The 23,000-nt window shown below is 42.9% G+C and overlaps 1 protein-coding gene across 2 annotated transcripts in view; it reads left to right on the top strand.

The window, feature by feature from the left end:
* Window positions 1–12,095: 12,095 nt before the first annotated feature.
* ACSL3 (acyl-CoA synthetase long chain family member 3) overlaps window positions 12,096–23,000 on the top strand; it is a 73,498-nt gene continuing 62,593 nt past the window's right edge. For both annotated transcript variants that reach the window (XM_065930466.1, XM_065930464.1), the window contains exon 1: window positions 12,096–12,327. The gene's annotated coding sequence lies outside the window, so the exon portion shown is untranslated. The remainder of the gene's footprint in view (window positions 12,328–23,000) is intronic.

Genomic DNA, 23,000 nt, shown 5'->3' with positions numbered 1-23,000 from the left:
AAGATGCAAAAATAAACAATCTTCACCAGAATTTTAAAAAATTGACTGTTCTTCATTAAATGAAGAATTTAATGACTTACTTCATTAAATGACTTACTTCATTAAATGACTTACTTCATTAATGACTTACTTCATTAAAAGTTTCTAGACAAAAAACTGTCTTTACTAAGATAAATACAAAAGATTAAGCTTTTCAAGATCTAGAGGAGAAACAGAGAAAAACTAAAAATGACTTCTCTTTTTTGACTTTGACCATAAGTCTCAATTCTGTTCACTTGATGCTTCTACCTTTGAAAGAGTGGAAAGAGGGAAAGAAAAGAAGGAAGAATTGGAGGGAAGATAAAGAGAAGAGTGGAGAGGAGGGTATTTGGGATTAATTTTTACCTTCTCAAAAGTGGGATAATGAAATGGAACAATGTAGGTCCTGGTGTAGATGTTATTGTGTTTTGAACACCAGCTTGCTCTCCCCCATCTGAAGCACGTTTACTCAAAGTCCTTCCTCACTCAAACCCTAGCTGGGGTTGACTGTTCATGGCTTCACTCTCAGCTCTGGGGATGGGCCGTGACCAACTTGAGTCAGAATATTTTGTCTCCCAACAGGTAAGGGATGTTTTAGAGGTAGTGATGGCAACTAAACCAGTATGGCCAACACGATGAAAGATGTTCCTAGCATTTTTGAAAAGATAATCATTCTTTCAGGCTTGATTTGGTGATTTGAGGCAGAGTAGCTTAGGGCGGGGGTATCCATGGATGATGAAGTCAATTCAGGAAGGAAGAGAGTTCCAGAGAGGCATAAAAATGGAGGAGCCTACTGACACCTGAATCTGGAGGAAGCTGCATGAGAAGCCAACTCTACCTGCAGAGTTTCAATCATATGACTAATAAATGTTGTTCTTTATATAAGTTTGGGCTTCCCTAGTGGATAAGGAATCCACCTGCAATACAGGAGACCCAGGTTCAATCCCTGCGTTGGGAAGATTCCCTGGAGAAGGAAATGGCAAACCACTCCAGTATTCTTGCCTGGAGAATCACACGGAAAGAGGAGCCTGGCGGGCTACAGTCTATGGAGATGCAGAGGTGGACATGACTGAGCGAATATCACATACACACAGAGTGATAGAAAAATTCTCTCAGGTTCAACTCTTTGCGACCCATGGACTGCACAGTCCATGGAATTCTCTGGGCTAGAATACTGGAGTGGGTAACCTTTTCCTTCTCTGGAGGATCTTCCCAACCCAGGGATCAAAGCCAGGTCTCCCAGATTGCAGGCGGATTCTTTACCAGCTGAGCCACACAGACACACATATAAATTAGTTTGAGTCGGGTTTCTGTTTCATTGAAAATGAAAATGACCTTAAATGGTTTTCTTGGAAACACATGAATATCATTCCTCTTTACATCTCTTCCCCACCGTGTCCAGCCTGATGCTTTTTCATGCAGTGGTTGTTCACTGAATGCATTAATATAACGGAAAGCTCTCTGGGTTGGAAGTTAAGACCTGCTTGTCTAAATTGTAGCGTATGTAATACAAAAATATGTGACCAAGTAGCCATCCAGGCTTCTTAAGTGGGTCAATGGGTAAAGTATCCTCCTGCAATACAGAGACCATCTGCAATGCGAGAGATGCAGGTTCGACCCCTGAGTCAGGAAGATCCTCTGGAGAAGTAAATGGCAGCCCACTCAGTATTTTTGCCTGGGAAATCCCATGGACAGAGGAGCCTGGTGGGCTACAGTCCATGGGGTTGCAAAACAGTTGGATACAAACTAGTGACTAAATCACCAAGCAGACACCACCCACCTGTTGGGTTCCATTTGAGATATGGAAGGATTGGACCAGTTCCCATACTGTTGGCCCTTGCTTTCTGTGAGTTTCTCTTCTGCGGATTCCACTAACTGCAGATACCAAGGGATTACTGTATGCACAATGCTACAGCATTTTATATAAGGCATTTGAGCATCCTTGGATTTGAGTATCCACGGAGGACTGCTGGAGCCAATCCCTTGCAGATACTGAGGGATGGCGGATATTATGCCACTCTCCTTCATTGTGGAAGTACTGATAGTTTATATCTTGGGTCCATTTTGATTTTATTTGGTCAATACTTTCATTGTACTAGTAAAGTATGTTAAATCTCTCTCTGTGCAAATGTAGAAAATGAAGAGGAACTGAAGAATCTCTTGATGAGGGTGAAGGAGGAGAGTGAAAAAGCTGCCTTAAAACTCAGCGTTCAAATAACTAAGATCATGGCACCTGGACCCATCACTTCATGGAAAATAGATGAGGAAAAAGTGGAAACAGTGACAGATTTTATTTTCTTGGGCTCCAAAATCACTGCGAACGGTGACTGCAGCCAGAAAATTAAAAGATGCTTGCTCCTTGGAAGGAAAGCTATGACAAACCTAGACAGTGTAAAAAGTAAAGACATTACTTTGCTGACAAAGATCCATATAGTCCAAGCTAAGGTTTTTCCAGTAGTCATGTACAGATGTGAGAGTTGGGCCATAAAGAAGGTTGAGTGACAAAGAATTGATGCTTTTGAACTGTGGTGCTGGAGAAGACTCTTGAGAGTCCCTTGGACTGCAAGGAGATCAAACCAGTCAAACCTAAAGGAGATCAACCCTGAATATTCACTGGAAGGACTGGTGCTGAAGCTGAAGCTCCAATACTTTGGCCACCTGATGGGAAAAGCTGACTCACTGGGAAAGACTCTGATGCTGGGAGAGATTGAGAGTAGGAGGGGAAGGGAGCAACAGAGAACGAGAAGGTTGGATGGCATCACTGACTCAATGAACATGAGTTTGAGCAGACTCTGGGAAATAATGAAGGACAGGGAAGCCTGAAGTGCGGCAGCCCATGGGGTCACAGAGAGACAGGACTAACTGACTGAACAACAACCACCATTCAAATGTATTAATTCAACTAACATTTATTGAGTGCCTGTTACTTGTCAGGCACTATATTTGGCACTGGATTACTGTGGAGAGTGAAATGACGTGGTCTATTGTTTCCATGCATCTTACAGTCCAGAGCTATGCTGATTAATGCAGTGGCCACCAACCATAGGTGGCTGTTGAGCACCTGAAAGGGGTCTAGTCCAAATTGAGATGTGCTGTAAGCATGAAATAAACACCAGGCTTAAACGAGTAACCCCAAAGAGTGTCTCCTTAATGATTTTTTAAGCTGATTACAAATTGAAATGATAATAATTGGAATAGATTGAGTTATAAAAAATATACTATTAAAATTAACTTGGCTTATTTGCTTTGTACTTTTTATTGTGGCTGCCAGAAAATTTTAAATTGCATACATGACAGTGCTAGTCTAGAGCAGGAGACTGGTGATTCTTCAATTTTAATGTTGTCTATGAATCCTCTGAAAAATCTCGTTAAAATGCAGATGTGGTTCAAGGAGGTCTGGGATTGGGCCTGATTGAGATTGTGTAATTTTTTTCTTTACAAGCAAGCAGGTAATGCTGATGCTACCTCCCACAGAGCACACCTTTAGTAGACTAGAAGTGATCTGTAGACTTACCAAGTGGGAAATTAAATGTGGATTGAAATACATGATTGAGGAAAAAATATCTATAGGAATGAACTCACTGTAGAAAGAATGACTATTAAGATAAAAGAGGGGGCTTCCATGGTGCCTTGGTGGTAGAGAATCCATCTGCCAATGCAGAAGACACAGGTTCGATCCCTGGTCTGGGAAGATCCCACATGCTATGGGGCAACTAAGTCTGTGTACCATGACTGCTGAGCTGGGGTCCTAGAGGCCAGGGAGGCACAACTACTGAGCCCCAGGTGCTGCAACTTCGGAAGCCCGAGAGCCCTAGACGAGGCTGTGTACAACAACCAGAGAGTAGCCCCCTCACCGCAACTAGAGAAAAGCCCTCACAGTAACTAAGACCCAGTACAGCCAAAAACAGTAATAAAATAAATGAGTAATTAATTAAAAAAAAAAAAGGTAAACTAGGTATCACAGAAGCAAGAACTGAAACAAATGTAGCGTGAGGACAGTCTCTCTGTCAAACTTTAAAAAATTAGAGCTTGATGTTTTGTGAGAGATTTAAATGTGCTATAAGTACCATGACTGGTGTATGTACCCCTCTACTCCTACGCACGCGTGTACAGGATTCAATAGTTGAATTTAGCAAATATCCGTTGAGCTCACTTGGTGCAGGTGTTGTCTGTCAGCACGTAGGGCAGACCTTAGGGAATAAGAAGATGAACATGTACTTCTCAAACAGCTCATCATGGAGTTAGAGAAAGATAAACACCGCTGACCTAACACAGCACAAGCGGCACTAATCTCATAGTAATGCAACCTGGTGCTTTTGTTTGCTTTCACCTTTCTCTTAATGGACACGCCCTGATTTCCCTGTGGGTCATCTACACCCACCTTCCAACACTTTCCCTCGTGACCTCCACCCTCGGAACCTGGGATGCAGCAAGTGAGTCAGGTCTGGACAGACAGCAGGTACTGTTGAGGACACCTTGGGCAAGGAGGGACATATAATGCCTCAAGAGGAAATGAGATTTCTGCAGCAGAGTTGGAATTTTCAGTGGGATAGGAGTCTTCCAGAACCTCCAGCCACCTTGCTGCCCTGGAGGTGGGGGGAGGGGAGGGTCAGGATGAAGCAAATGCCATCACCAAGGAAGTAGATCTGAGGAATGAAGACAGTCATTTGGAGTTCTGTGTCTTACTATCCCTGAAGGTGTATATGCTCCCTTTAATTCATAACCAATAAACTTTATTTGCTTAAGTAAGTTTAACGTGAATTTTCTGTTCCTTGTAACCCAAGGAGGCCTCACTGATTAACCAATAGCATGAACAAAGCAGAGAGAATGGGACAAGTAATTTTGCTTGGGAGCTTCCCAGAGCACTTGACATTGAGTTCAATGCCTTAAATGACAAAGTAAGATCTAATGGATGTTTGGGTGATGGGACTGTGCTCCTTGTTATAATATTTATGGATTCTGCAAACTGAGCAGGATTTCTAAAAATGCCAGGTCATGTCCACAAGAATATGTTCTTAGTTTCTGGGAGAGGCTCTCTGAGTGGCAAGATGACTTTCCTGCCAAAAATATCAGCCAGTTCCTCATGAGGGCTTAAATGTCACCTCTCGGAGTTGTCTTCCCTGACCTCCCTATCGAAAATTCTTTGTTCCTCTTTTCTCCCAGTCATCCTGTTTAAATGTTGGAAGAGCATTTCCAGCTTTGGAACTATCTTTTTGTTTATTTATTTACTGTTGTTATTCAGTCAGTAAGTCAAGCCCGACTCTTTGTGGCCCAATGGACTGCAGCATGCAAGCCTTCCCTGTCCTTCCCTATCTCCCGAAGTTTCCTCAAATGCATGTCCATTGAGTTGGTAATGATATCTAAACATCTCATCCTCTGTCACCCCTTTCTATTTATTATAATGTCTTATGTTATGGTATAAGCTTCCTGAAGGTCAGGACCACTTTTGTCTCAATACATGCTATAATTGTAGCATCTAGCACAGTACCTGTCCTCTGGTGGCTCTTAAATATCAGTCGAACTAATGTTCAATTAATTAGAGCATTAAATCCATGTTCAGTTTCCAAATATTTTATAATGATGTACAGAAAGTATAGCAGGTCCAGAGGGGAAAAAAAAAAAAACAAAAAGGATTCAAAGAGAGAGAGAAGTAAGTTCAATAAGGAACTCTAAAAAGTAATAATACAGTTCCTGAAAGGAGAAGGCTTAGGGGTCATTTGCTTATTTCCCAATTATATGAAGGTTCTTTATCAGAAAAATGCAGAAGTTTCTCTCTATTGTTAAAAATTCTCTATTGCCTTTTACATTCTTCTCTTCTTCCTTCTTGATGACTGCCATGTGGATGTGATGACTGGAACTGTAGCACCTATTTTATGACCTTGAATATGGAAGTCACATATGAAGAAGCCACACACTGAGAATAGCAGAACAGAAGGAGAGAAGCATTCTGGGTCCCTGGTGGCTCAGACGGTAAAGAATCCACCTACAGTGCAGGAGACCTGGGTTTGAGCCCTGGGTTGGGAAGATCACCTGGAGGAGGGCATGCCAACCCACTCCAGTATTCCTGCCTGGAGAATCCCCATGGACAGAGAAGCCTCGCGGGCTACAGTCCATGGGGTTGCAAAGAGTTGGACATGACCGAGCGACTAAGCACACACAATGATTTCATGGAGTGGTTGTACTAACCTTGGAGTATCTGGTTCATACTCCTTATTTGTAGAATATGTGTAACCTTCCCATTTTACAGCCACTATTATTTTGCATTTTCGGTTATATGCAGCCAAAATTAATTCTAGTTGATACTCTAGGTTTTTTCTCTCTTTTTTAAAAATCATATATATAGAGTCTCTATTCCAGAATATCTTTGAAAAACAACAGAAAACTAACTATGCTGGAGAGTTTAATATAACTGCCTGAATTCAGAATTCTTTACAGATATACTTAAAAGATGGATAGGAGAGTCATATGAGTTGGTAAATTACAGAGGTATAATAAAAGTATTATAATATAAAAGCTAAGTATTCAGAGACTCATTCTTAAAAAAGTAAACAAGTTCAAAAATGGATTTGAAAAGATTTTTAGGCATATAAGTATGTGTCAATCATAAAGGAAATCAGTTCTGAATATTCATCGGAAGGACTGATGCTGAGGCTGAAGCTCCAATACTTTGGCCACATGATGTGAAGAACTGACTCACTAGAAAGTAACCTGATGTTGGGAAAGATTGAAGGTAGGAGGAGAAGGGGATGACAAAGGATGAGATGCTTGGATGGCATCATTGACTTGATAGATATGAGTTTGAGCAAGCTCTGGGAGTTGGTGATGGACAGGGAAGCCTGGCATGCTGTAGTCCATGGGTTCTCAAAGAGTCGGACATGACTGAGTGACTGAACTGAACTGAAGTATGTATAGCTAAGCAATGTTCACTGCCTTAACTGGAAATTATCATTAATCAAAATGAACCGGGAATAAAAAGAAATATGTGATCACTTTAAAAAGTCAATTAATTTTAGGCTATTTTAATGAAATTCTGACAAGCAAGAACTTGGAATGGATTCTTTTAAGATATCTTACAATTTTCAGGCCCTTGCTATAGTTTAGGTATTCTGTTTTGTCTTCCAGGAAATGAAGAAGGGAGTAGAAAAATAAAAATGACTAAAGGGAGAGAAGACAGGTCATTTGGAAAACAATTTTTAAAAAAGATAGTCTAGCCTGGAAAAGAAAGAAGTAAAAGTGGAATTTAAAGTATTAAAGCATTTCATGAATATGAAAGCTGCTCAGTTGTGTCTGACTCTTTGTGAGCCCATGGGCTATAGAGTCCATGGAATTCTCTAGGCCAGAATTCTGGAATGGGTAGTTTTTCCTTTCTCCAGGGGATCTTCCCAACCCAGGGATCAAACCCAGGTCCCCCACATTGCAGGCAGATTCTTTACCAGCCTGAGCCACAAGGGAAGCCCAAGAATACTGGAGTTGTGTAGCCTATCCCTTCTCCAGGGGATCTTCCCGACCCAGGAATCAAACCAGGGTCTCCTCCATTGTAGGCAGATTCTTTAACACTGACATATCACGGAAGCCCTGATAGCTTCCCAACAGGAAGGTTCCCAATCACTGAAGTGGAACAAAGTTTAACTACCTTAAACTGAAGAAAGAATACATTACTAGAGTGTTTATAGAATCCTATGTCATGGAAAGAGTTTGAAAATGTCACTTCCTAGAGCTCTTTATGAAGTCTACAGTGGATGTGAAGGTTTCCCACTGTGATGTCTCAACCCATGATCAACCATATACATCCTTTCTGAGTTGATACCTGGGTAGCAAAGGACTTCCTAGAAGGACCATAGGATTGGGATACACAGGATCTCTTAGAATTCTGATTCTTTCCTTGAAACTCAGTAATTAGACAATTTCTTGAAATATATTCCAGCTTTTTTTTTAAAACAAACGGCAGACACTGTTGATTGTCCACCCGTAGCAGATTCTGCTGGTGCCCTGAACTTACCCTCAGGCATTCCCAAGTCCAGGATATGCTGACAGCATCTGCGGATCTCTATCTTAGGGCTTTCTCTCTACCAGAGTGTAAGGCAGTAGTTTGTCCCTATTGGGTTTAATATGTAACCCAGGCTCAAGTCTTCCAATTCTGCTTTCTGAGTCTTGCTAGCTCCACAATCTGAGGAGGGCTCACAGAGTATCTGATTTGCCTTCATGGCATCTTGCATAACTCTGATCTGCAAATAAGAAGCCCATTTTCCTGCAGAGTGGAAGCAATGGGCATGTGACTATAGGATCCTTGGGTACTACCATATGCATGCCACCGGGCAGAATTCTTAAAGAATTCTGAAAGGCCCAGCTAAGGAGTCAGCTTGAGGTTGATACTTTTCTGGGTGGGACCCTGTACTTCAAAATATGGGATATGCTTTAAACCAAAAGTCAAATGATGTTCTGTCCTCAGTTGTTAGAGGGAAAATTTAAAAATTCTTTTCAAATGACCTGTCTTCTCTCCCTTTAGTCATTCCCAGCCCTAGTGAATGAGCTATGATTGAGCTAAACTTATCAGGGCAATTTCATTTGATAGTTATTGGTTTAGGGAAAGTAGGCAGAGTACATCTTGGAAGATAAGAAACATGTACTGACATGTAGAAGCCAATTTTCCTCTCTGGCTTTGGATGGAGTATTGTGTAAAGATAACAGTGGAGGAAATTCCCTGGTGGTCCAGAGGTTAAGAAAATGCTTTGCAATGCAGGAGACACGGGTTCGATCCCTGGTTGGGAACTAAGATTCCACATGCAGTGTAGCAACTAAGCCCATGCTCTGGTGCCCACATGCCACAATTAGACAGTCCATACATTCCAACAAAAGATCCTGCATGACACAGTGAAGATCCTATGTTCTGCAGCTAAGACTTGACACAGCCAAATAAGTAAATAAATGCTTGGAGCAGTTGCAGCCATTCTGTAACCAGGAAGAGAAAGAAAATGAACACCGTGAGTGGCAGAGTAAAGAGACAGAAGGAGCTGGGTTCTGATGACACCAGTGAGCCCTTTGAAGAAATCCTGGAATTGCCTTCCTCTGGGCAGTTTCAGTGAGATAACAGATAATTTTATTGTTTTAGCCACTTTTAGTCAGAGATGGGTAATTTCCAGTGATGTCTGTAGTGGACACTGTTGATTAGGGCTTCTCACATTTATTCCTTTCCATGGCTACTTCTGTGTTGATGGTGTCCACCTTCCACTATACAGGCCAAAAATGCTGATATTTCCTGGCTTCCCTTGCAGCTAGGATATGACCTTATGACCCAATTCTGGCTGATAGGACTTCAGGAGCAGCCAGTTGTTGGCTTTCTGAGAAAGAATTTCCTCCTTAATTAGAAGTGACATTTAGGAAACATTCTCCTATTCTTTGGCCACACACTATTGTGTTCTCATGTGACATTTGAAACTGTGGTGGCCATCTGTGACTGTGATGATCTAAGGAGAAAGCCAGAGTGAAAGATGTAAAGACTCAGGTCCTCAGTGACCTGGCAGAGTCCTTGAACCCATCTTAGATCTGCCCTGCCTCTTGAGTTATATTTAAGTGAGGTACATAAATATCATAATCTAAGTTGATTGTTGTTGGATGTTCTGCTCCTTGAGGCCAGAGCCATCTTAACTCAGAGATCTAGGGCTGTTACATCGCTTCAATCACTGTCTTGTATGTGTGTGCATGCTCAGTCACTCCAGTTCTGTCTGACTCTGTGACCCTGAGGACTATAGCTCATCAGCCTCCTGTGTCCATGTGATTTTCCAGGCAAGAATACTGGAATGGGTTGCAATTCCCTCATCCAGGGGATCTTCCTGACTCAGGGATCGAACCTGTGACTCCGGCAGTCTTCTGCATTGCAGGCGGATTCTTTATCAGCTGCACTACCCTGAAAGCCCATCAATCACTGTCTTCCCCTCCTAATCCACCAGAAATGAAAGAACAAAAAAGTTTCTGTTGAACTTCTAAACATCAGCTGGTCCTTGTTTTACATTTTAATGATGATGAAAAATGCTAGTAGTATATAGCTTGCTATACAATCACAAACTATTTCTGGGACCCTCCACAGAAGACAATCATTAGGTATTCATGAAAATTACAAAGACATCTCCTCTCAACAGTCCTGTAATTTGGAGAAATAACAAAACTCTAAAAGGAACTGTTGGATGTTTTCATTCAGTTGGCCATTACAGCTTCTGAATTGAGTTTTCCTAAAAAAGAAGGGAAATACAACCAAATTCCCTTATTCTTTCAGATGCTGTAAATAAAAATATACTGAAAACCTGTCTAAAAGAAAAGCAGTTATGCATGTATTAATTTATTTAAAAAACAAAACATCATAGAGACTGGAGATATTACTGTTTACTGTAAGCAAACATGATGAGAATTTAGAATTTAGAAGGAACATTTTCTTTTAAAAGTATATATCATACCCACACAGCCACTTAGCCCCCACACACCTACATACTAGTAATATCAAAAGAGATAATGAAGATGTTAGGATGTTGCTGGAATTCTACAAGTCTGCTTTATGATTATCGATGGGGAATAAAAAAGATTCCTGCCTTGGAAATTACTTATTTTCCAGAGGCTTTTCCTGGTTCTAGAACTACCACTTTGATGGTATACTTTCCTCAGCATGCAGAATGATGGTGGTCTTTTCTTATGTAAATCTTCAGGATTTTATCCTTTGATAGGGCTTCGACAGATTAGGAAGCAACTGAACTTCTTCTAGCAAGAGCAGGTTTCCTGGGTCAGGGATCCTTTGCTTTAGGTAGTTAAATTGGCTTGGGGCCCAAGGTGAGTGAGCTTTCTTTGCTCCTCGCCTCATCACTCCAGACAGCTCAAGTTCAGGCGGCTTCACAGATCTTGAGCTTCTCTTGGGAAATCGAGCCCCTGCTTTTGCCCAAGGTTGGCTCTTGCACGTCACCTTTCACCTACTTTAAAGACAAGATTTGCATCGCATGGTGGTTTACTATTCAAGTAGCTATTTCTAGCTCCTTCATTACTTCAAAACAAAACGAAATCCTCCAAATGTTTTACTTCTTGTGGAATCGAGTCTGACTTAAAAGTTTTAACTTCGTTCACAGACCACTAAATAATATGTTGCATTAAAGAGAAAAAAAAAAAAAGCTCAACCCCACTACAGCTTGCATAATGAAAGCCATCTTTTTAATAGTGTATTTTAGTTGTTATTTTAGTGATTTGTATTTTGCTTTGTTGGCTTGCAAGAAGGCAGCCTACCTGCACTCTTTTCCCCATTCGTAGTGTCTAAAGTGAAATATAATGGCAAACTCTTCAAAATACAGAAACACGTTCAGTTTCATAAAAAGAAGTCCAAAAACAGTACTGAGGGGTCAACTTTATCCTTTAGAAAACAAGTATCAATCTTGTATATGCCTTCCCTGGTAGCTCAGACGGTAAAGCGTCTGCCTACAATGCGTATAAAGAGTGAGTGCACCGAGGTGAGATGGGCTATTTGCTGCGTTCGTTGAAGCCAAAGCAAGAATAAAAAACCTGCTTTGAATTCCTGAGCCCCTATCGCTTCAGACATTTCCCCAAATCATTTTATTTTGCAAAATCGGACAAATCGGTGCAAGAACGAAACACGTAATCCAGTTAAGAGGGAAGATAATGGCGCACTTTTTTCCAGATCTATATTAAGATTTATAGATTACAGCAACATCAGCGCTTGTAGTTTTTGGGAGGGGCGAGGCGGTGATCTTTCCAACCCCAGGGGAAGGGCCCTCCCGCAGACCGAGCCGGACGGCCCCTCCTCCGCCCACGTCGCGGCCGCACAGTCCGGCTCCCCTCCCCCGCCGCCGCGGTCCAGTGCTTCCCCGCCGACCGGTCGCCGCCCCGCGCAGGCTGCGGCTGGGTCCCGTCCGCCGCGGCTCGGGCGAATGACCCGTAGTAACCCCGCCCCGCCCCCGGCCGCCCGCCGCGCTCCCGGCCGGAATACGATAGGCCCAGCCCCGCACGCGCCACCGCCCGCGGGCCAATGGGCGGCGGCCTCTCTGCATATGCAACGAGCGCCGGCCGGGGGTGCGCGTCCCGGGCGGTTCGGCTCAACAGACGCTGGTCTGCCGGCGCCGGGGTGCGAGTCCGCGCTCGTCGCCGCGGCCGGGGCTGGGACGAGGCGGTGGCGGCGGACCGAGCCGCAGACGGCCGTCCCCTCGTAGTGCGACCGCGGCGGCAGCGTCAGGGTCCCCAGGAGGCGGCCCAGGGCGCGAGTGCTCTGGGGGCGCAACCCAGGCCTGCGTGGGCCCGAGGAACCGGGGCCCCGGCGTCGCGGTGAGTGCGGCGCCCGTTGTGGGCACGGCGGGGCCTCCGCGTGCGGCAGGGCTGCGCCCCGAGGGCGACCCTGGCCCGGGGGAAGGATGCGGCCGGCCTGGAGGCCCAGGATCCCCGACGTGGCCGCCTATCCCGGCGGTGCGGGGGTACCGGGCCGCCCCGCGGCGTGGGTGGGAGGTGCCGCCGTGGGATCCGGGAAGCGGGTGAGGTGGGGCCCGGGCCGCAGAGCCCATGTGAGCCCGGGGGGAACCGCAGCCCGAGCGGCCGAGCTGTCCGGGGGAGGAAGGATGCGCGGGGTTCCTTCCCGGCGCTTTGGGGGCGGGGTGGGCTGGGGGTTGGCCACTTTCACTAGCCGGGTCTGACGCGGTCCTCGGGAGGAAACACCCCTGCGGTTTCCGAAACGGTGCTGGAGGGGCGGGCGGGGGGTGTGTTGCTGCGGGCCGTGAGGAGAGATTGGGGGGTATGAGGTGGGTCGACCTTGGTATTTGTTCTGGTCGCGATCGGAGGCGATGGGCCTGGGATGAATCCTTCTGGTTTGGGGTTGGGAGTTGAAGGTTTACTTTTCCCTAGGTATATTTTAATTATGCACCGGTAATGGAATGGGTAATTCCGAGCAACCCGAGCGGGGTAGGAATGATCCAGCCCGTTTCACAGGTGGGGAACCCGAGGCCCAGAGACATTGAGCTGGTTTGTCCAGGCTGACTTTAGAAAATGTGCTCTAAGCTATTGTGTATTTTGTTGTCTAGTCGCTAAGTCGTGTCCGACTCTGCGACCCCATGGACTGTAGCCCACCAGGCTCCTCTGTCCACGGGATTCTCCAGGCAAGAACGCTGACGTGCCGTTTCCTCCTCCAGGGGATCTTCGCGACCCAGGGATTGAACCCCCATCTCTCCTGTCTCCTGATTGGCGAGCGGATTCTTTACCACTGAGTCAGCTAGGAATCGCAGAGAGAATCACAACTTCTCTTCTTATTTGCCATGATTTGGGGACAACTTGATGTGTCCAAACCGCAGTTCTCTCTACCTGTAAAATGGGAATAACCACCACCTTAGAGAGTTGTTAACAGTTTTAGAGATACTATGCAGAAACTCTTGGTAGGAAACCTGGAATGTTATAAAAGCTCAATAAGTGTCAGCTGAGAGGGAATAGGCCTTGTGAAATTGATTGTAGTGGAATAAGATGACAAACAGCTGACACTTACTGAGCCTTTATAACATTCCAGGTTTCCTACGAAGAGTTTCTGCGTAGTATCTCTAAAACTGTTAACCACTGTCTAAGTTGGTGGTTATTCCCATTTTACAGGTAGAGAGAACTGCTGTTTGGACCCACCAACTTGCCCCCAGAGGACTGCAAGTAAGAGGGGAAGCTGTGATCAGACCCGCCTGTTTGAAAATCTCGAGCTCTCTTACCCAAGCGTTATATTATGCTGCCTCTCTTTGGTGGCTGGCTGAATAGTTGTCACCGTGGAGTTCTGTTTGAGTGGGCAGGAGAGCAGTCATTTGATGATAACCTTTTCCGGTTCCCCAGGTTTGTTTCAGGAGTTGAGGGGTGCTGCCGAGTTGCTCCTAAAATTGTGTATTAGAAGGTTATTACTGGGAAGAAGTGTGGCGACACGGGAGTGTACTGTATAGACTTTTCTATCCTTTTGTGTTCTGGAGTGTTCTTGTGCAGGTCTTAAAACTTAGGAATGAGTAAGGCTTCTTCAGTCACTGGCATTTTCCTTTTAGTCTTTTCCTAGTTCATTCTTTCTCTGTAAAAAGAGTTGGTTCTGTAGTAGGATGGTGGTGTTGGGTGTAGGGCTGGATGTATGGGGATGTACGCTGGATGTATGGGGTTGAGGTGACAAGTCACCTAGTGTCCTTGGGTCTCAGTTACTGGGTTTGTGAGCTGTGTGCACTGGATAATTTAAAGTTGTCCTTCTTGAAGGAAGGATGGATGGGGAAAATCAATCCCTGCCTGGTTTGGGGAGTCAGAGCCCCCAAAAGTCCCAATGTTTTTCTCGTTGCTTATGTGCTCCTCTGCTGTCTGGTTCTGTTTAACAATTCCTTAGTTAGTTAATTGCTCCTTAGAGCCTTTAATTCCTATTCTATGTCAGGCAAGGTGCTGGGAATGAAGAAAACAGAATTGATGCCATTTTTGCCTTTTAGAGGAAAGAATATGAAACAGGTCATCATATGAATAATAGATAATTGGAAATTACATGTATAATGAAGGAAAAGTAGCATGTGAATGAGTATAATATAGACTGTTGTGATTTAGATGGAAATCTAGTCTAGGGAGGGTTTTTTTTTTTTTTAAATTGTGGGTGACAGGTGCTTGGGTGACTAGGTACTATTTAAAAAAAAGCTTTTAAATTTGGGCATGATTTTAGATTTATAGAAAAGTTGCAGATATGGAGTATTCCTGTAACCATAACCCGGCTCCCCTGCTCTAATATTAGCATGTCACATCACCTTGGTTCGTCAAAACAAAAGATTTATATTGATAGTATACTTTTAACTAAATTGTAAACTATGTTCAGATATCACCAATTTTTCCACGAATGCCCTTTTTTCTGTTCCAGGGTTGAGTCCATGATACCAGCTGGCATTTTGCATTCATGTTATTTTAGTCTCCTCTAGTATTAAATGGTAATTTTAAAATTTCCCTTTTATGAGTTTACTTTTAATAATTTGTAATAGTAAGTGGTATAGAACACTAAGGAAGTAGATATATGAATATGTAAAATAAACTACTAATATCAACCCTTTTAGTGGTTCCAGTTTTGTTTAAATTAGGATTGCCCAATATCACTAGGGTAGAAAATTTCTTTCTAAACCAATCATCGGTTGATGGGCACTTTGATTGCTTCCGTGTCTTGGCTGTTGTAAATAGTGCCGCTAATATACATGTACTCAAATGTTCATTTTGAATTACAGTTTTCATCTTTTCTGGAGTGGAATTGTTGGGTCTCATGGTAGCTCTATTTTTAGTCTTTTAAAGTATCTCCTTACTGTTTCTCTAGTGGCTACACCAAATTACATTATCACCAACAGTGTAGTAGGGTTCTTTTTTCTCCTGTAGTATTTATTATTTGTAGACTTTTTGATGGTAGCCACTCTGACAGGTGTGAACCTCATCACAACCTCATTGTGGTTTTGACTTTCGTTTTTCTTGATAATGATGTCGAACATCTTTTCATGTGTGTGTTGGCCATCTGTATATCTTTTTTGGAGAAATGTCCATTTAGGTCTTCTGCCTATTAAAAAAATCTTTTTTTGATAGAGTTATGTGAGCTGTTTGTATATTGTGAATATTAACTCTTTGTCAGTTGCATCATTTATAATAAATACTTCTCTCATAGGTTGTCTTTTCATTTTGCTTACTGTTCCTTTTGCTGTGCAAAAGCTTTTAAGTCTCGTTTGTAAATTAAAAGATTTCTGCTTCTTGGAAGAAAAGCTCTGACAAACCTAGACAGCATATTAAAAAAAGCAGAGACATTACTTTGCCGACAAAGGGTCTGTCTAGTCAGAGCTGTGGTTTTTCCAGTAGTCATGTATGGATGTGAGAATCGGACTATAAAGAAAGCTGAGTGCCGAAGAATTGATGCTTTTGAACTGTGGTGTTGGAGAAGGCTCTTGAGAGTCCATTGGACTGCAGGGAGATTAATCCAGTCAATTTTTTTTTTCCCAATTATTTTTATTAGCGGGAGGCTAATTACTTTACAATATTGTAGTGGTTTTTGCCATACATTGACATGAATCAACCATGGATTTACATGTGTTCCCCATCCTGGACCCCCCCCCTCCCACCTCCCTCCCAATCCCATCCCTCTGGGTCATCCCAGTGCACCAGCCCCGAGCACTTGTCTCATGCATCCAACCTGGACTGGCAATCTGTTTCACACTTGATAATATACATGTTTCGATGCTGTTCTCTCAGATCATCCCACCCTCGCCTTCTCCCATAGAGTCCAAAAGTCTGTTCTATACATCTGTGTGTCTTTTTCTGTCTTGCATATAGGGTTATCGTTACCATCTTTCTTAATTCCATATATATGCGTTAGTATACTGTATTGGTGTTTATCTTTCTGGCTTACTTCACTCTATAATGGGCTCCAGTTTTATCCATCTCATTAGAACTGATTCAAATGTATTCTTTTTAATGGCTGAGTAATATTCCACTGTGTATATGTACCACAGCTTCCTTATCCATTTGTCTGCTGATGGGCATCTAGGTTGGTTCCATGTCCTGGCTATTATAAACAGTGCTGCGATGAACATTGGGGTGCACGTGTCTCTTTCAGATCTGGTTTCCTCGGTGTGTATGCCCAGAAGTGGGATTGCTGGGTCATATGGCAGTTCTATTTCCAGTTTTTTAAGGAATTTCCACAGTGTTCTCCATAGTGGCTGTACTAGTTTGCATTCCCACCAACAGTGTAAGAGGGCTCCCTTTTCTCCACACCCTCTCCAGCATTTATTGCTTGTAGACTTTTGGATAGCAGCCATTCTGACTGCCGTGAAATGGTACCTCATTGTGGTTTTGATTTGCATTTCTCTGATAAAGAGTGATGTTGAGCATCTTTTCATGTGTTTGTTAGCCATCTGTATGTCTTCTTTGGAGAAATGTCTGTTTAGATCTTTGGCCCTTTCTTTGATTGGGTCATTTATTTTTCTGGAATTGAGCTGCAGGAGTTGCTTGTATATTTTTGTCTGTTTCTTCATTTGCTATTATATTCTCCTATTTTGAAGGCTATCTTTTCACCTAGCTTATAGTTTCCTTTGTTGTGCAAAAGCTTTTAAGTTTCATTGGGTCCCATTTGTTTATTTTTGCTTTTATTTCCAATATTCTGGGAGGTGGGTCATAGAGGATTTTGCTGTGATTTAATCAATTCTAAAGGAAATCATGATTCTTCATTGGAAGGACTGATGCTTAGGCTGAAGCGCCAGTACTTTGGCCACCTGGTGAGAAGAACTAACTCATTAGAAGAGACCCTGATGCTGGGAAGGATTGAAGGAGGGAGGAGAAGGGGACGACAGAGAATGCGATGCTTGGATGGCATCACTGACTTGACTGATAAGAGTTTGAGCAAACTCTGGGAGATAGCAAAGGACGGGGAAGCCTGGCGTGCTGCAGTCCATGGGATCGCAGAGTCAGACAGGACTGAGCAACTGAACTGAACTGAACTGTGTTTTTATTTCCTTTGCCTTGGGAGACTGATCTGAGAAAATACTGCTGTGATGTATGCAAAGAATGTTTGCCTGTGTCCTCTTCTAGGAGTTTTATGGTGTCATGTCTTATAGTGTTGCTCAGTCATGTCCATTTCTTTGCCACCCCGTGGGCTGTAGCACGCCAGGCTCTTCTGTCCATGGGATTTTCCAGGTACGAATACTGGAGTGGGTTGCCATTTCCTCCTCCAGGGGATCTTCTCAACCCAGGGATCGAACCCACATTAATCATCTCTCCTTTATTGGCAGGTGGATTCTTTACCACTACCGCCACCTGGGAAGCCTTGTCTTATATTAGATCTTTAAACAATTTGGAGTTTATTTTTGTATATGTTTGGAGGAATGTCCCAACTTGTTGTTTCCCCTGTAGCTGTCCAGCATTCCCAGCACCACTTACTGTAGAACCTGTCTTGTCTTCTGGGGAGATTTTTGAATTGATTTGGTGAGATACTACTAGATGACAGTCTTGCGTTCTGATGCTGTAGTTAAATGCGCCTATAGCCAGGAGTTGGGGAACTTTTTTGAGCAACAGTACTTTTTCCATCTCAGTGTCTGTTCCTCTTCAGAATGTCACTCCAGCTCACATTGCAAGATGTGAAAATGAGAGAAGGAATTTTTTTTTTCCAGGAAGTCATTCTGCCTGCCTTTTGAGTATTTACAGCTTATATATTCCTGTAATATTTTAACTTTCCCTTTCAAATGAGCAGTTGGGAAGCAAGAAACTTTATATGGGTTTTGGACTAAAAGCTGGGATTTGGATGTTTTCAGGAAAGCTAGGCCAAAAAAAGATGACAGTTTTTTCTAACTTTAGGTAAGTAGCATTATATTTATCAAAAGTATCTGATGTAGTTTACACTTTACAGAGTGACTTAAAATTCTGATCTCTTAGGAGTCAAATGATGACGTGGTTTGGGAAATACTTGCCATTAAATGTGTGACTATTTCAGTTGAATGTGTATTAAACCAGTACAAATAATTCATTGCAATACCTTTACTGATTGCCATTTGCAAAGTACTGTGCTAGATGTATGATGTGGAATAAATGAAAAGATGAACTTGTAAAGTCCTTGCTTTCAAGGAGATGTCAACTTAATGAATACTAATACTCAGATTTAATTTTTTTTTTTCCCTTTTTTGAGCTAACATGAAAGTGCTTTCATGTTAGCTTATTTGACTCTTAGATCCTTATATCGTTAGCGGAAATACTGAGAAAAGGGAGATTTACAGGCAAAATTGCCAGATGTGGTAATTAATAGTAGTATATGGATTGGGAGAAGGGGAACTTGAATGATGACTAGTTTACCATTTTGGTGCCATCAGTGGAGGGATGATGGGTGAGATTGCCTGTGGAGAGACTAGAAAGAGAACTGGAGGAGGCTGAGTTTGCCCGGGAGATGGGCACAGTGGCCAGTCATGTGAGATGGACGGCCTGAAGCAGGTGTCCCTGCTGCCGTGGAGAAGCACTCACCACTGTGGAATGCTCCTGTGAGAAAATTGGAGCACCATCTGTTGGATTTAGCAACTTGGAAGTCACAGCTGACCTTGGCAGGAGATACTGATATGGTGGTAGGGATGGGGTGGGGAGCAGAAGTAAGGGGAAGATGGGGAAAATGGGGATCGCAAGAATAGGAAACTGCTCCGGAGAGTGTTGATTGGTAGCATGATATATATGTGTGGCTGATTCATGTTGAAATTTGGCAGAAAACAAGAAAATTCTGTAAAGCAATTATCCTTCAATTAAAAAAATAGATAAACTTAATGAAAAACATGCTGATGGGAAAGTGTCTGAGTGGGGTAGGTTGAGCATAGATGAGGAAGCTGTTACTTGTTGGTGCAAAATGGAGCCTTGAGCAATTTCCAGAAAATTGCCAAGACCTGTTAAATTCCTAAAAATCAGCCACTTTTCACTGACTCATGACAGTCTTTTTAGAAAACCTTACTACACAGCATTGTGTGAATCTGATTTAACATGTGACTTAGTCTTGATTTTATTCACCTTAATATAGTATATACTTTCACCTGACTTTCAATCATAGTTTTTCTTTTATAAAGGAGGAGACATTATAAACATTAAATCTTGTGATTTCTTCTCTGTGCTATTTTTAGTTTCATAATAAATGTTTTCAGACTGCTTCTGTTCTCCTGACATTTAAAGTGCCTAAATTCTTTTTGTTTAAAACTGTAACTTCTATTTTTACTGAAATATGTTTACTTATGTTTCATGTTTCCCATTTTGAGGAATAAAGAATTGTCAGCTGATTCAGTCGGTTTAATTAATCTACTAATTTTTATTTGGAACTGAAGATACCAAAATAACCAATGTTTTGGAGAAACTGGCTAACTACAGTTATCCGCTTGTTTGTGAAGGTATTATGAGGATATGTAGGGGGCATTGATTTATTTATGTATGTATCTTTTTTTAAAATTTGTTTTCAATTGGAGGATGATAGCTTTACAATGTTGTGTTGGTTTCCGCCATACACAACTTGAATCCGCCATGAGTATATATGTACCCCCTCCCTCTCGAACCTGCCTCCCACCCGCACATCCCACTCCTCCAGCTTGTCGCAGAGCACCCTGTGGCCCCGTTGAGCCCCCGTGTCACCAGCAGCTTCCCACTGGCTGGCTGTCCTGCATATGGCGGTGTGTGTGTCTCAGTGCTGCTCTCTCAGTTCGTCCCACTGTCGTCTTCCCCTGCTGTGTCCACCAGTCTGCGTCTGTTCCTGCCCTGCGCATGGGGTCATTAGTTCTGTTTTTCTAGATTCCATATATATGCATTTAGTATACTACAATTGTTTCTCTCTTTCTGACTTGCTTCACTCTGTATAACAGACTCCAGGTTCATCCACCTCAGTTCAACTGACTAAATTTGTTCCTTTTTACGACTGAGTAGTATTCCATTGTATATATGTACCACAGCTTCTTTATCCCAGTCACCTGTCAGTAGACATCTAGGTTGTTTCCATGTCCTGGCTATTGTAAATAGTGCTGCAATGAACATTGGGAATACGTGTGTCTTTTTGAATTGTGGTTTTCTCAGGGTATATGCCCAGTAGTGGGATTGCTGGGTCATCTAGTAGTTTTAGTCCTAGTTTTTTTTTTTTTTTAAGGAATCTACTCAAATTAGTGCATATCTTGCAAGACACTGGGAATTTCAAAATGAGTAAGGATCGTCCCTGCTCTCAGAGAGCTCAGGATTCATGAAAGGAAATGTATGAACGTTATAAGGGAAGAAGGTATCCGAGCATATGTGTTACTGTGCAGTATAGCTCATACAGACAGAACAGGGCAGGAAAAAGGGGAGACTTGACGGGGGGGGGGGGTCTTGTTTTTTTCTCTCTTTCAGAAGTAGTTTATTGGCAGGAAGTAACAAGGTATTGTGAATCCAGCACGTGAGCAAACCCATCATGTAAGTAAAAGCATACAGTACTTAAAGGGGACTAGGAAATACTAATTCCTTAAGAATGAGAGTGTTCAAGCTGTCTGAAGATACATAAAAGGTATGGTTAATGTTAAGTGAGCCGTACAGAGGTCAGAGAGGTCCTATTGGCCAGGGTCTCCAGGAAAAGATCAGCTGAGCAATTGAGACATAGATTGGATTTGAAAAAAACAGTTGGGTTTAAGGTAGAGGTACTCTAATGGGGATGTCCAGGGCAATTGGGGAAGAGCAGGATTGACAAATCAAATTGAGGCATCCTCAGTTCTGGAGGACTAGAGAAGCTGTGAGCATAAGTCACATCCCGGGGGAGAAACAAAAACACTGGAGCCTTGGAGGATAAAGACTATTAAGACCTTGCCTAGGACTCATTTATTGATTCCTTCAACTCGCCAAGTACAGTTGAGCCTTGAACAACACGGGTTTGAACTGTGCAGGTCCACTTGTGGATTCCCCGCAATGCGACGTGTACTGCAGCACCACGCTGTCCGAGGTTGGGTGAATCCCTGGATGTGGGACCATGCCCGGAGGGCCGACTGTAAGATTACATGGTGATTTACAAAACCTTGTGTTGTAAGTGTCAAACGTATGGTAGCAAGGACGGGACTAGGAAGGGAGGCTGGGCAGCCGCTAAGTGCAGTCTGCATTTCGGGTCTGGCCCGCGTTGACTCTGACACTGCTGTGACGGTGGATGTGACGCTGCCCACACCGATCCGCGTTCACGGAGCGGTCCCCTCGTCTGTGAGCCGTTCTTGCTCAGCGCTCTTGTGAGCCGCTTTCCCATCAATGCCCTTGTGCTTTCACTTCCCTTCCCATCTCTCTCTTTCACTTGGCTCAGGACTTTTTCTGTTTCTGCCTTGTTTCTTTCTTCAGCTTCTTTGAACCTTTATCAGTTAATGTGTGTTTCCCCCTGTGCTTATGTCTTTGCTACTTGTAATTTACTAGGGTATTTGCATGTGTTTTATTAAATTCTGGGCTTCGCTTGTGACTCAGCTGATAAAGAACCTGCCTGGGTTCGATCCCTGGGTTGGGAAGATCTCCTGGAGAAGGGAAACGCTACCCACTCCAGTATTCTGGCCTGGAGAATTCCATGGACTGTATAGTTCATGGGGTCACAAAGAGTCGGACATGACTGAGTGTCTTTCACTTTGACTTATTAAATACTAGTTACACTGCTGCATAAATCTTTTTTAATGTGTATATTTTATTGAAGTCTAGTTGATTTACAGTATTTCAGCTGTACAGCAAGGTGGTTCAGCCCTACGTTTTGAATATTATTTTCTAAATTGGTTTTGTTAGCATAAAACAGTTTGTTTTTCTGCATCGCTGTTTCTGGGTTATAAAATATTCATTATCATTTTGGCCAGAATTATGAAAAGTTTCTACTTCGATCAGAGAAATTTCTTATTTTCACTTATTTTCATCATGGTTGAAGTGATCCTCATTCTGGTTCTTGACTTTGGCTTTTTTTTTTTAACCATAACATTAACAGTCAGAAATCTTCCTCTTCTCTTTGAAAACTGACTTGATCCCTGAAGTTATTGCCTCTTGTTTGGAAGAAGGTTGGGGTAATTGAGTTCCTTCTAAAATGAAGTAGGGAGTTAGTTTTAGTTCCATAGGAAACCAGAGTGAACCTGAGTGAATTCATCTTCGAGCTGTACTGGACATTTTTACAGAAAGATAATTGACCTCTGTTGCAATTATACCAGGAGTCATTTTTCTTTTGTACTGTAACTTGTCCTACTGCTAGTATGTTAGAGTTCAAGAACTGGAGTTCGTCATTGACTCTGAAACTGGGCCTGACTTCTGGACTGATGCCTGTGTACTCTCTGGCCTAGTGCCCGGGTAGTTCACTTCTTAGAGATGAAGAATATTTAGCTTGTATAACATTTTTTTGAGGTGTAAAAAGATGTTGTCTTCAGGAGCATCTTGAGGTGGAAGGGTTGTGAGAGGTAGTGGCTGATAGGGAGTGAGGTGAGAGTTCAGAGAAGGAGCTCAAGTATAAGGAATGAAATTGGCATGGCAGAGAG

Source organism: Muntiacus reevesi, chromosome 3 (genome assembly GCF_963930625.1).
Source record: "Muntiacus reevesi chromosome 3, mMunRee1.1, whole genome shotgun sequence".
NCBI classification, from domain to species: Eukaryota; Metazoa; Chordata; class Mammalia; order Artiodactyla; family Cervidae; genus Muntiacus; species Muntiacus reevesi.
Note: the sequence above shows the minus strand (reverse complement) of the source record. Positions and strands in the feature narration are given on the sequence as shown.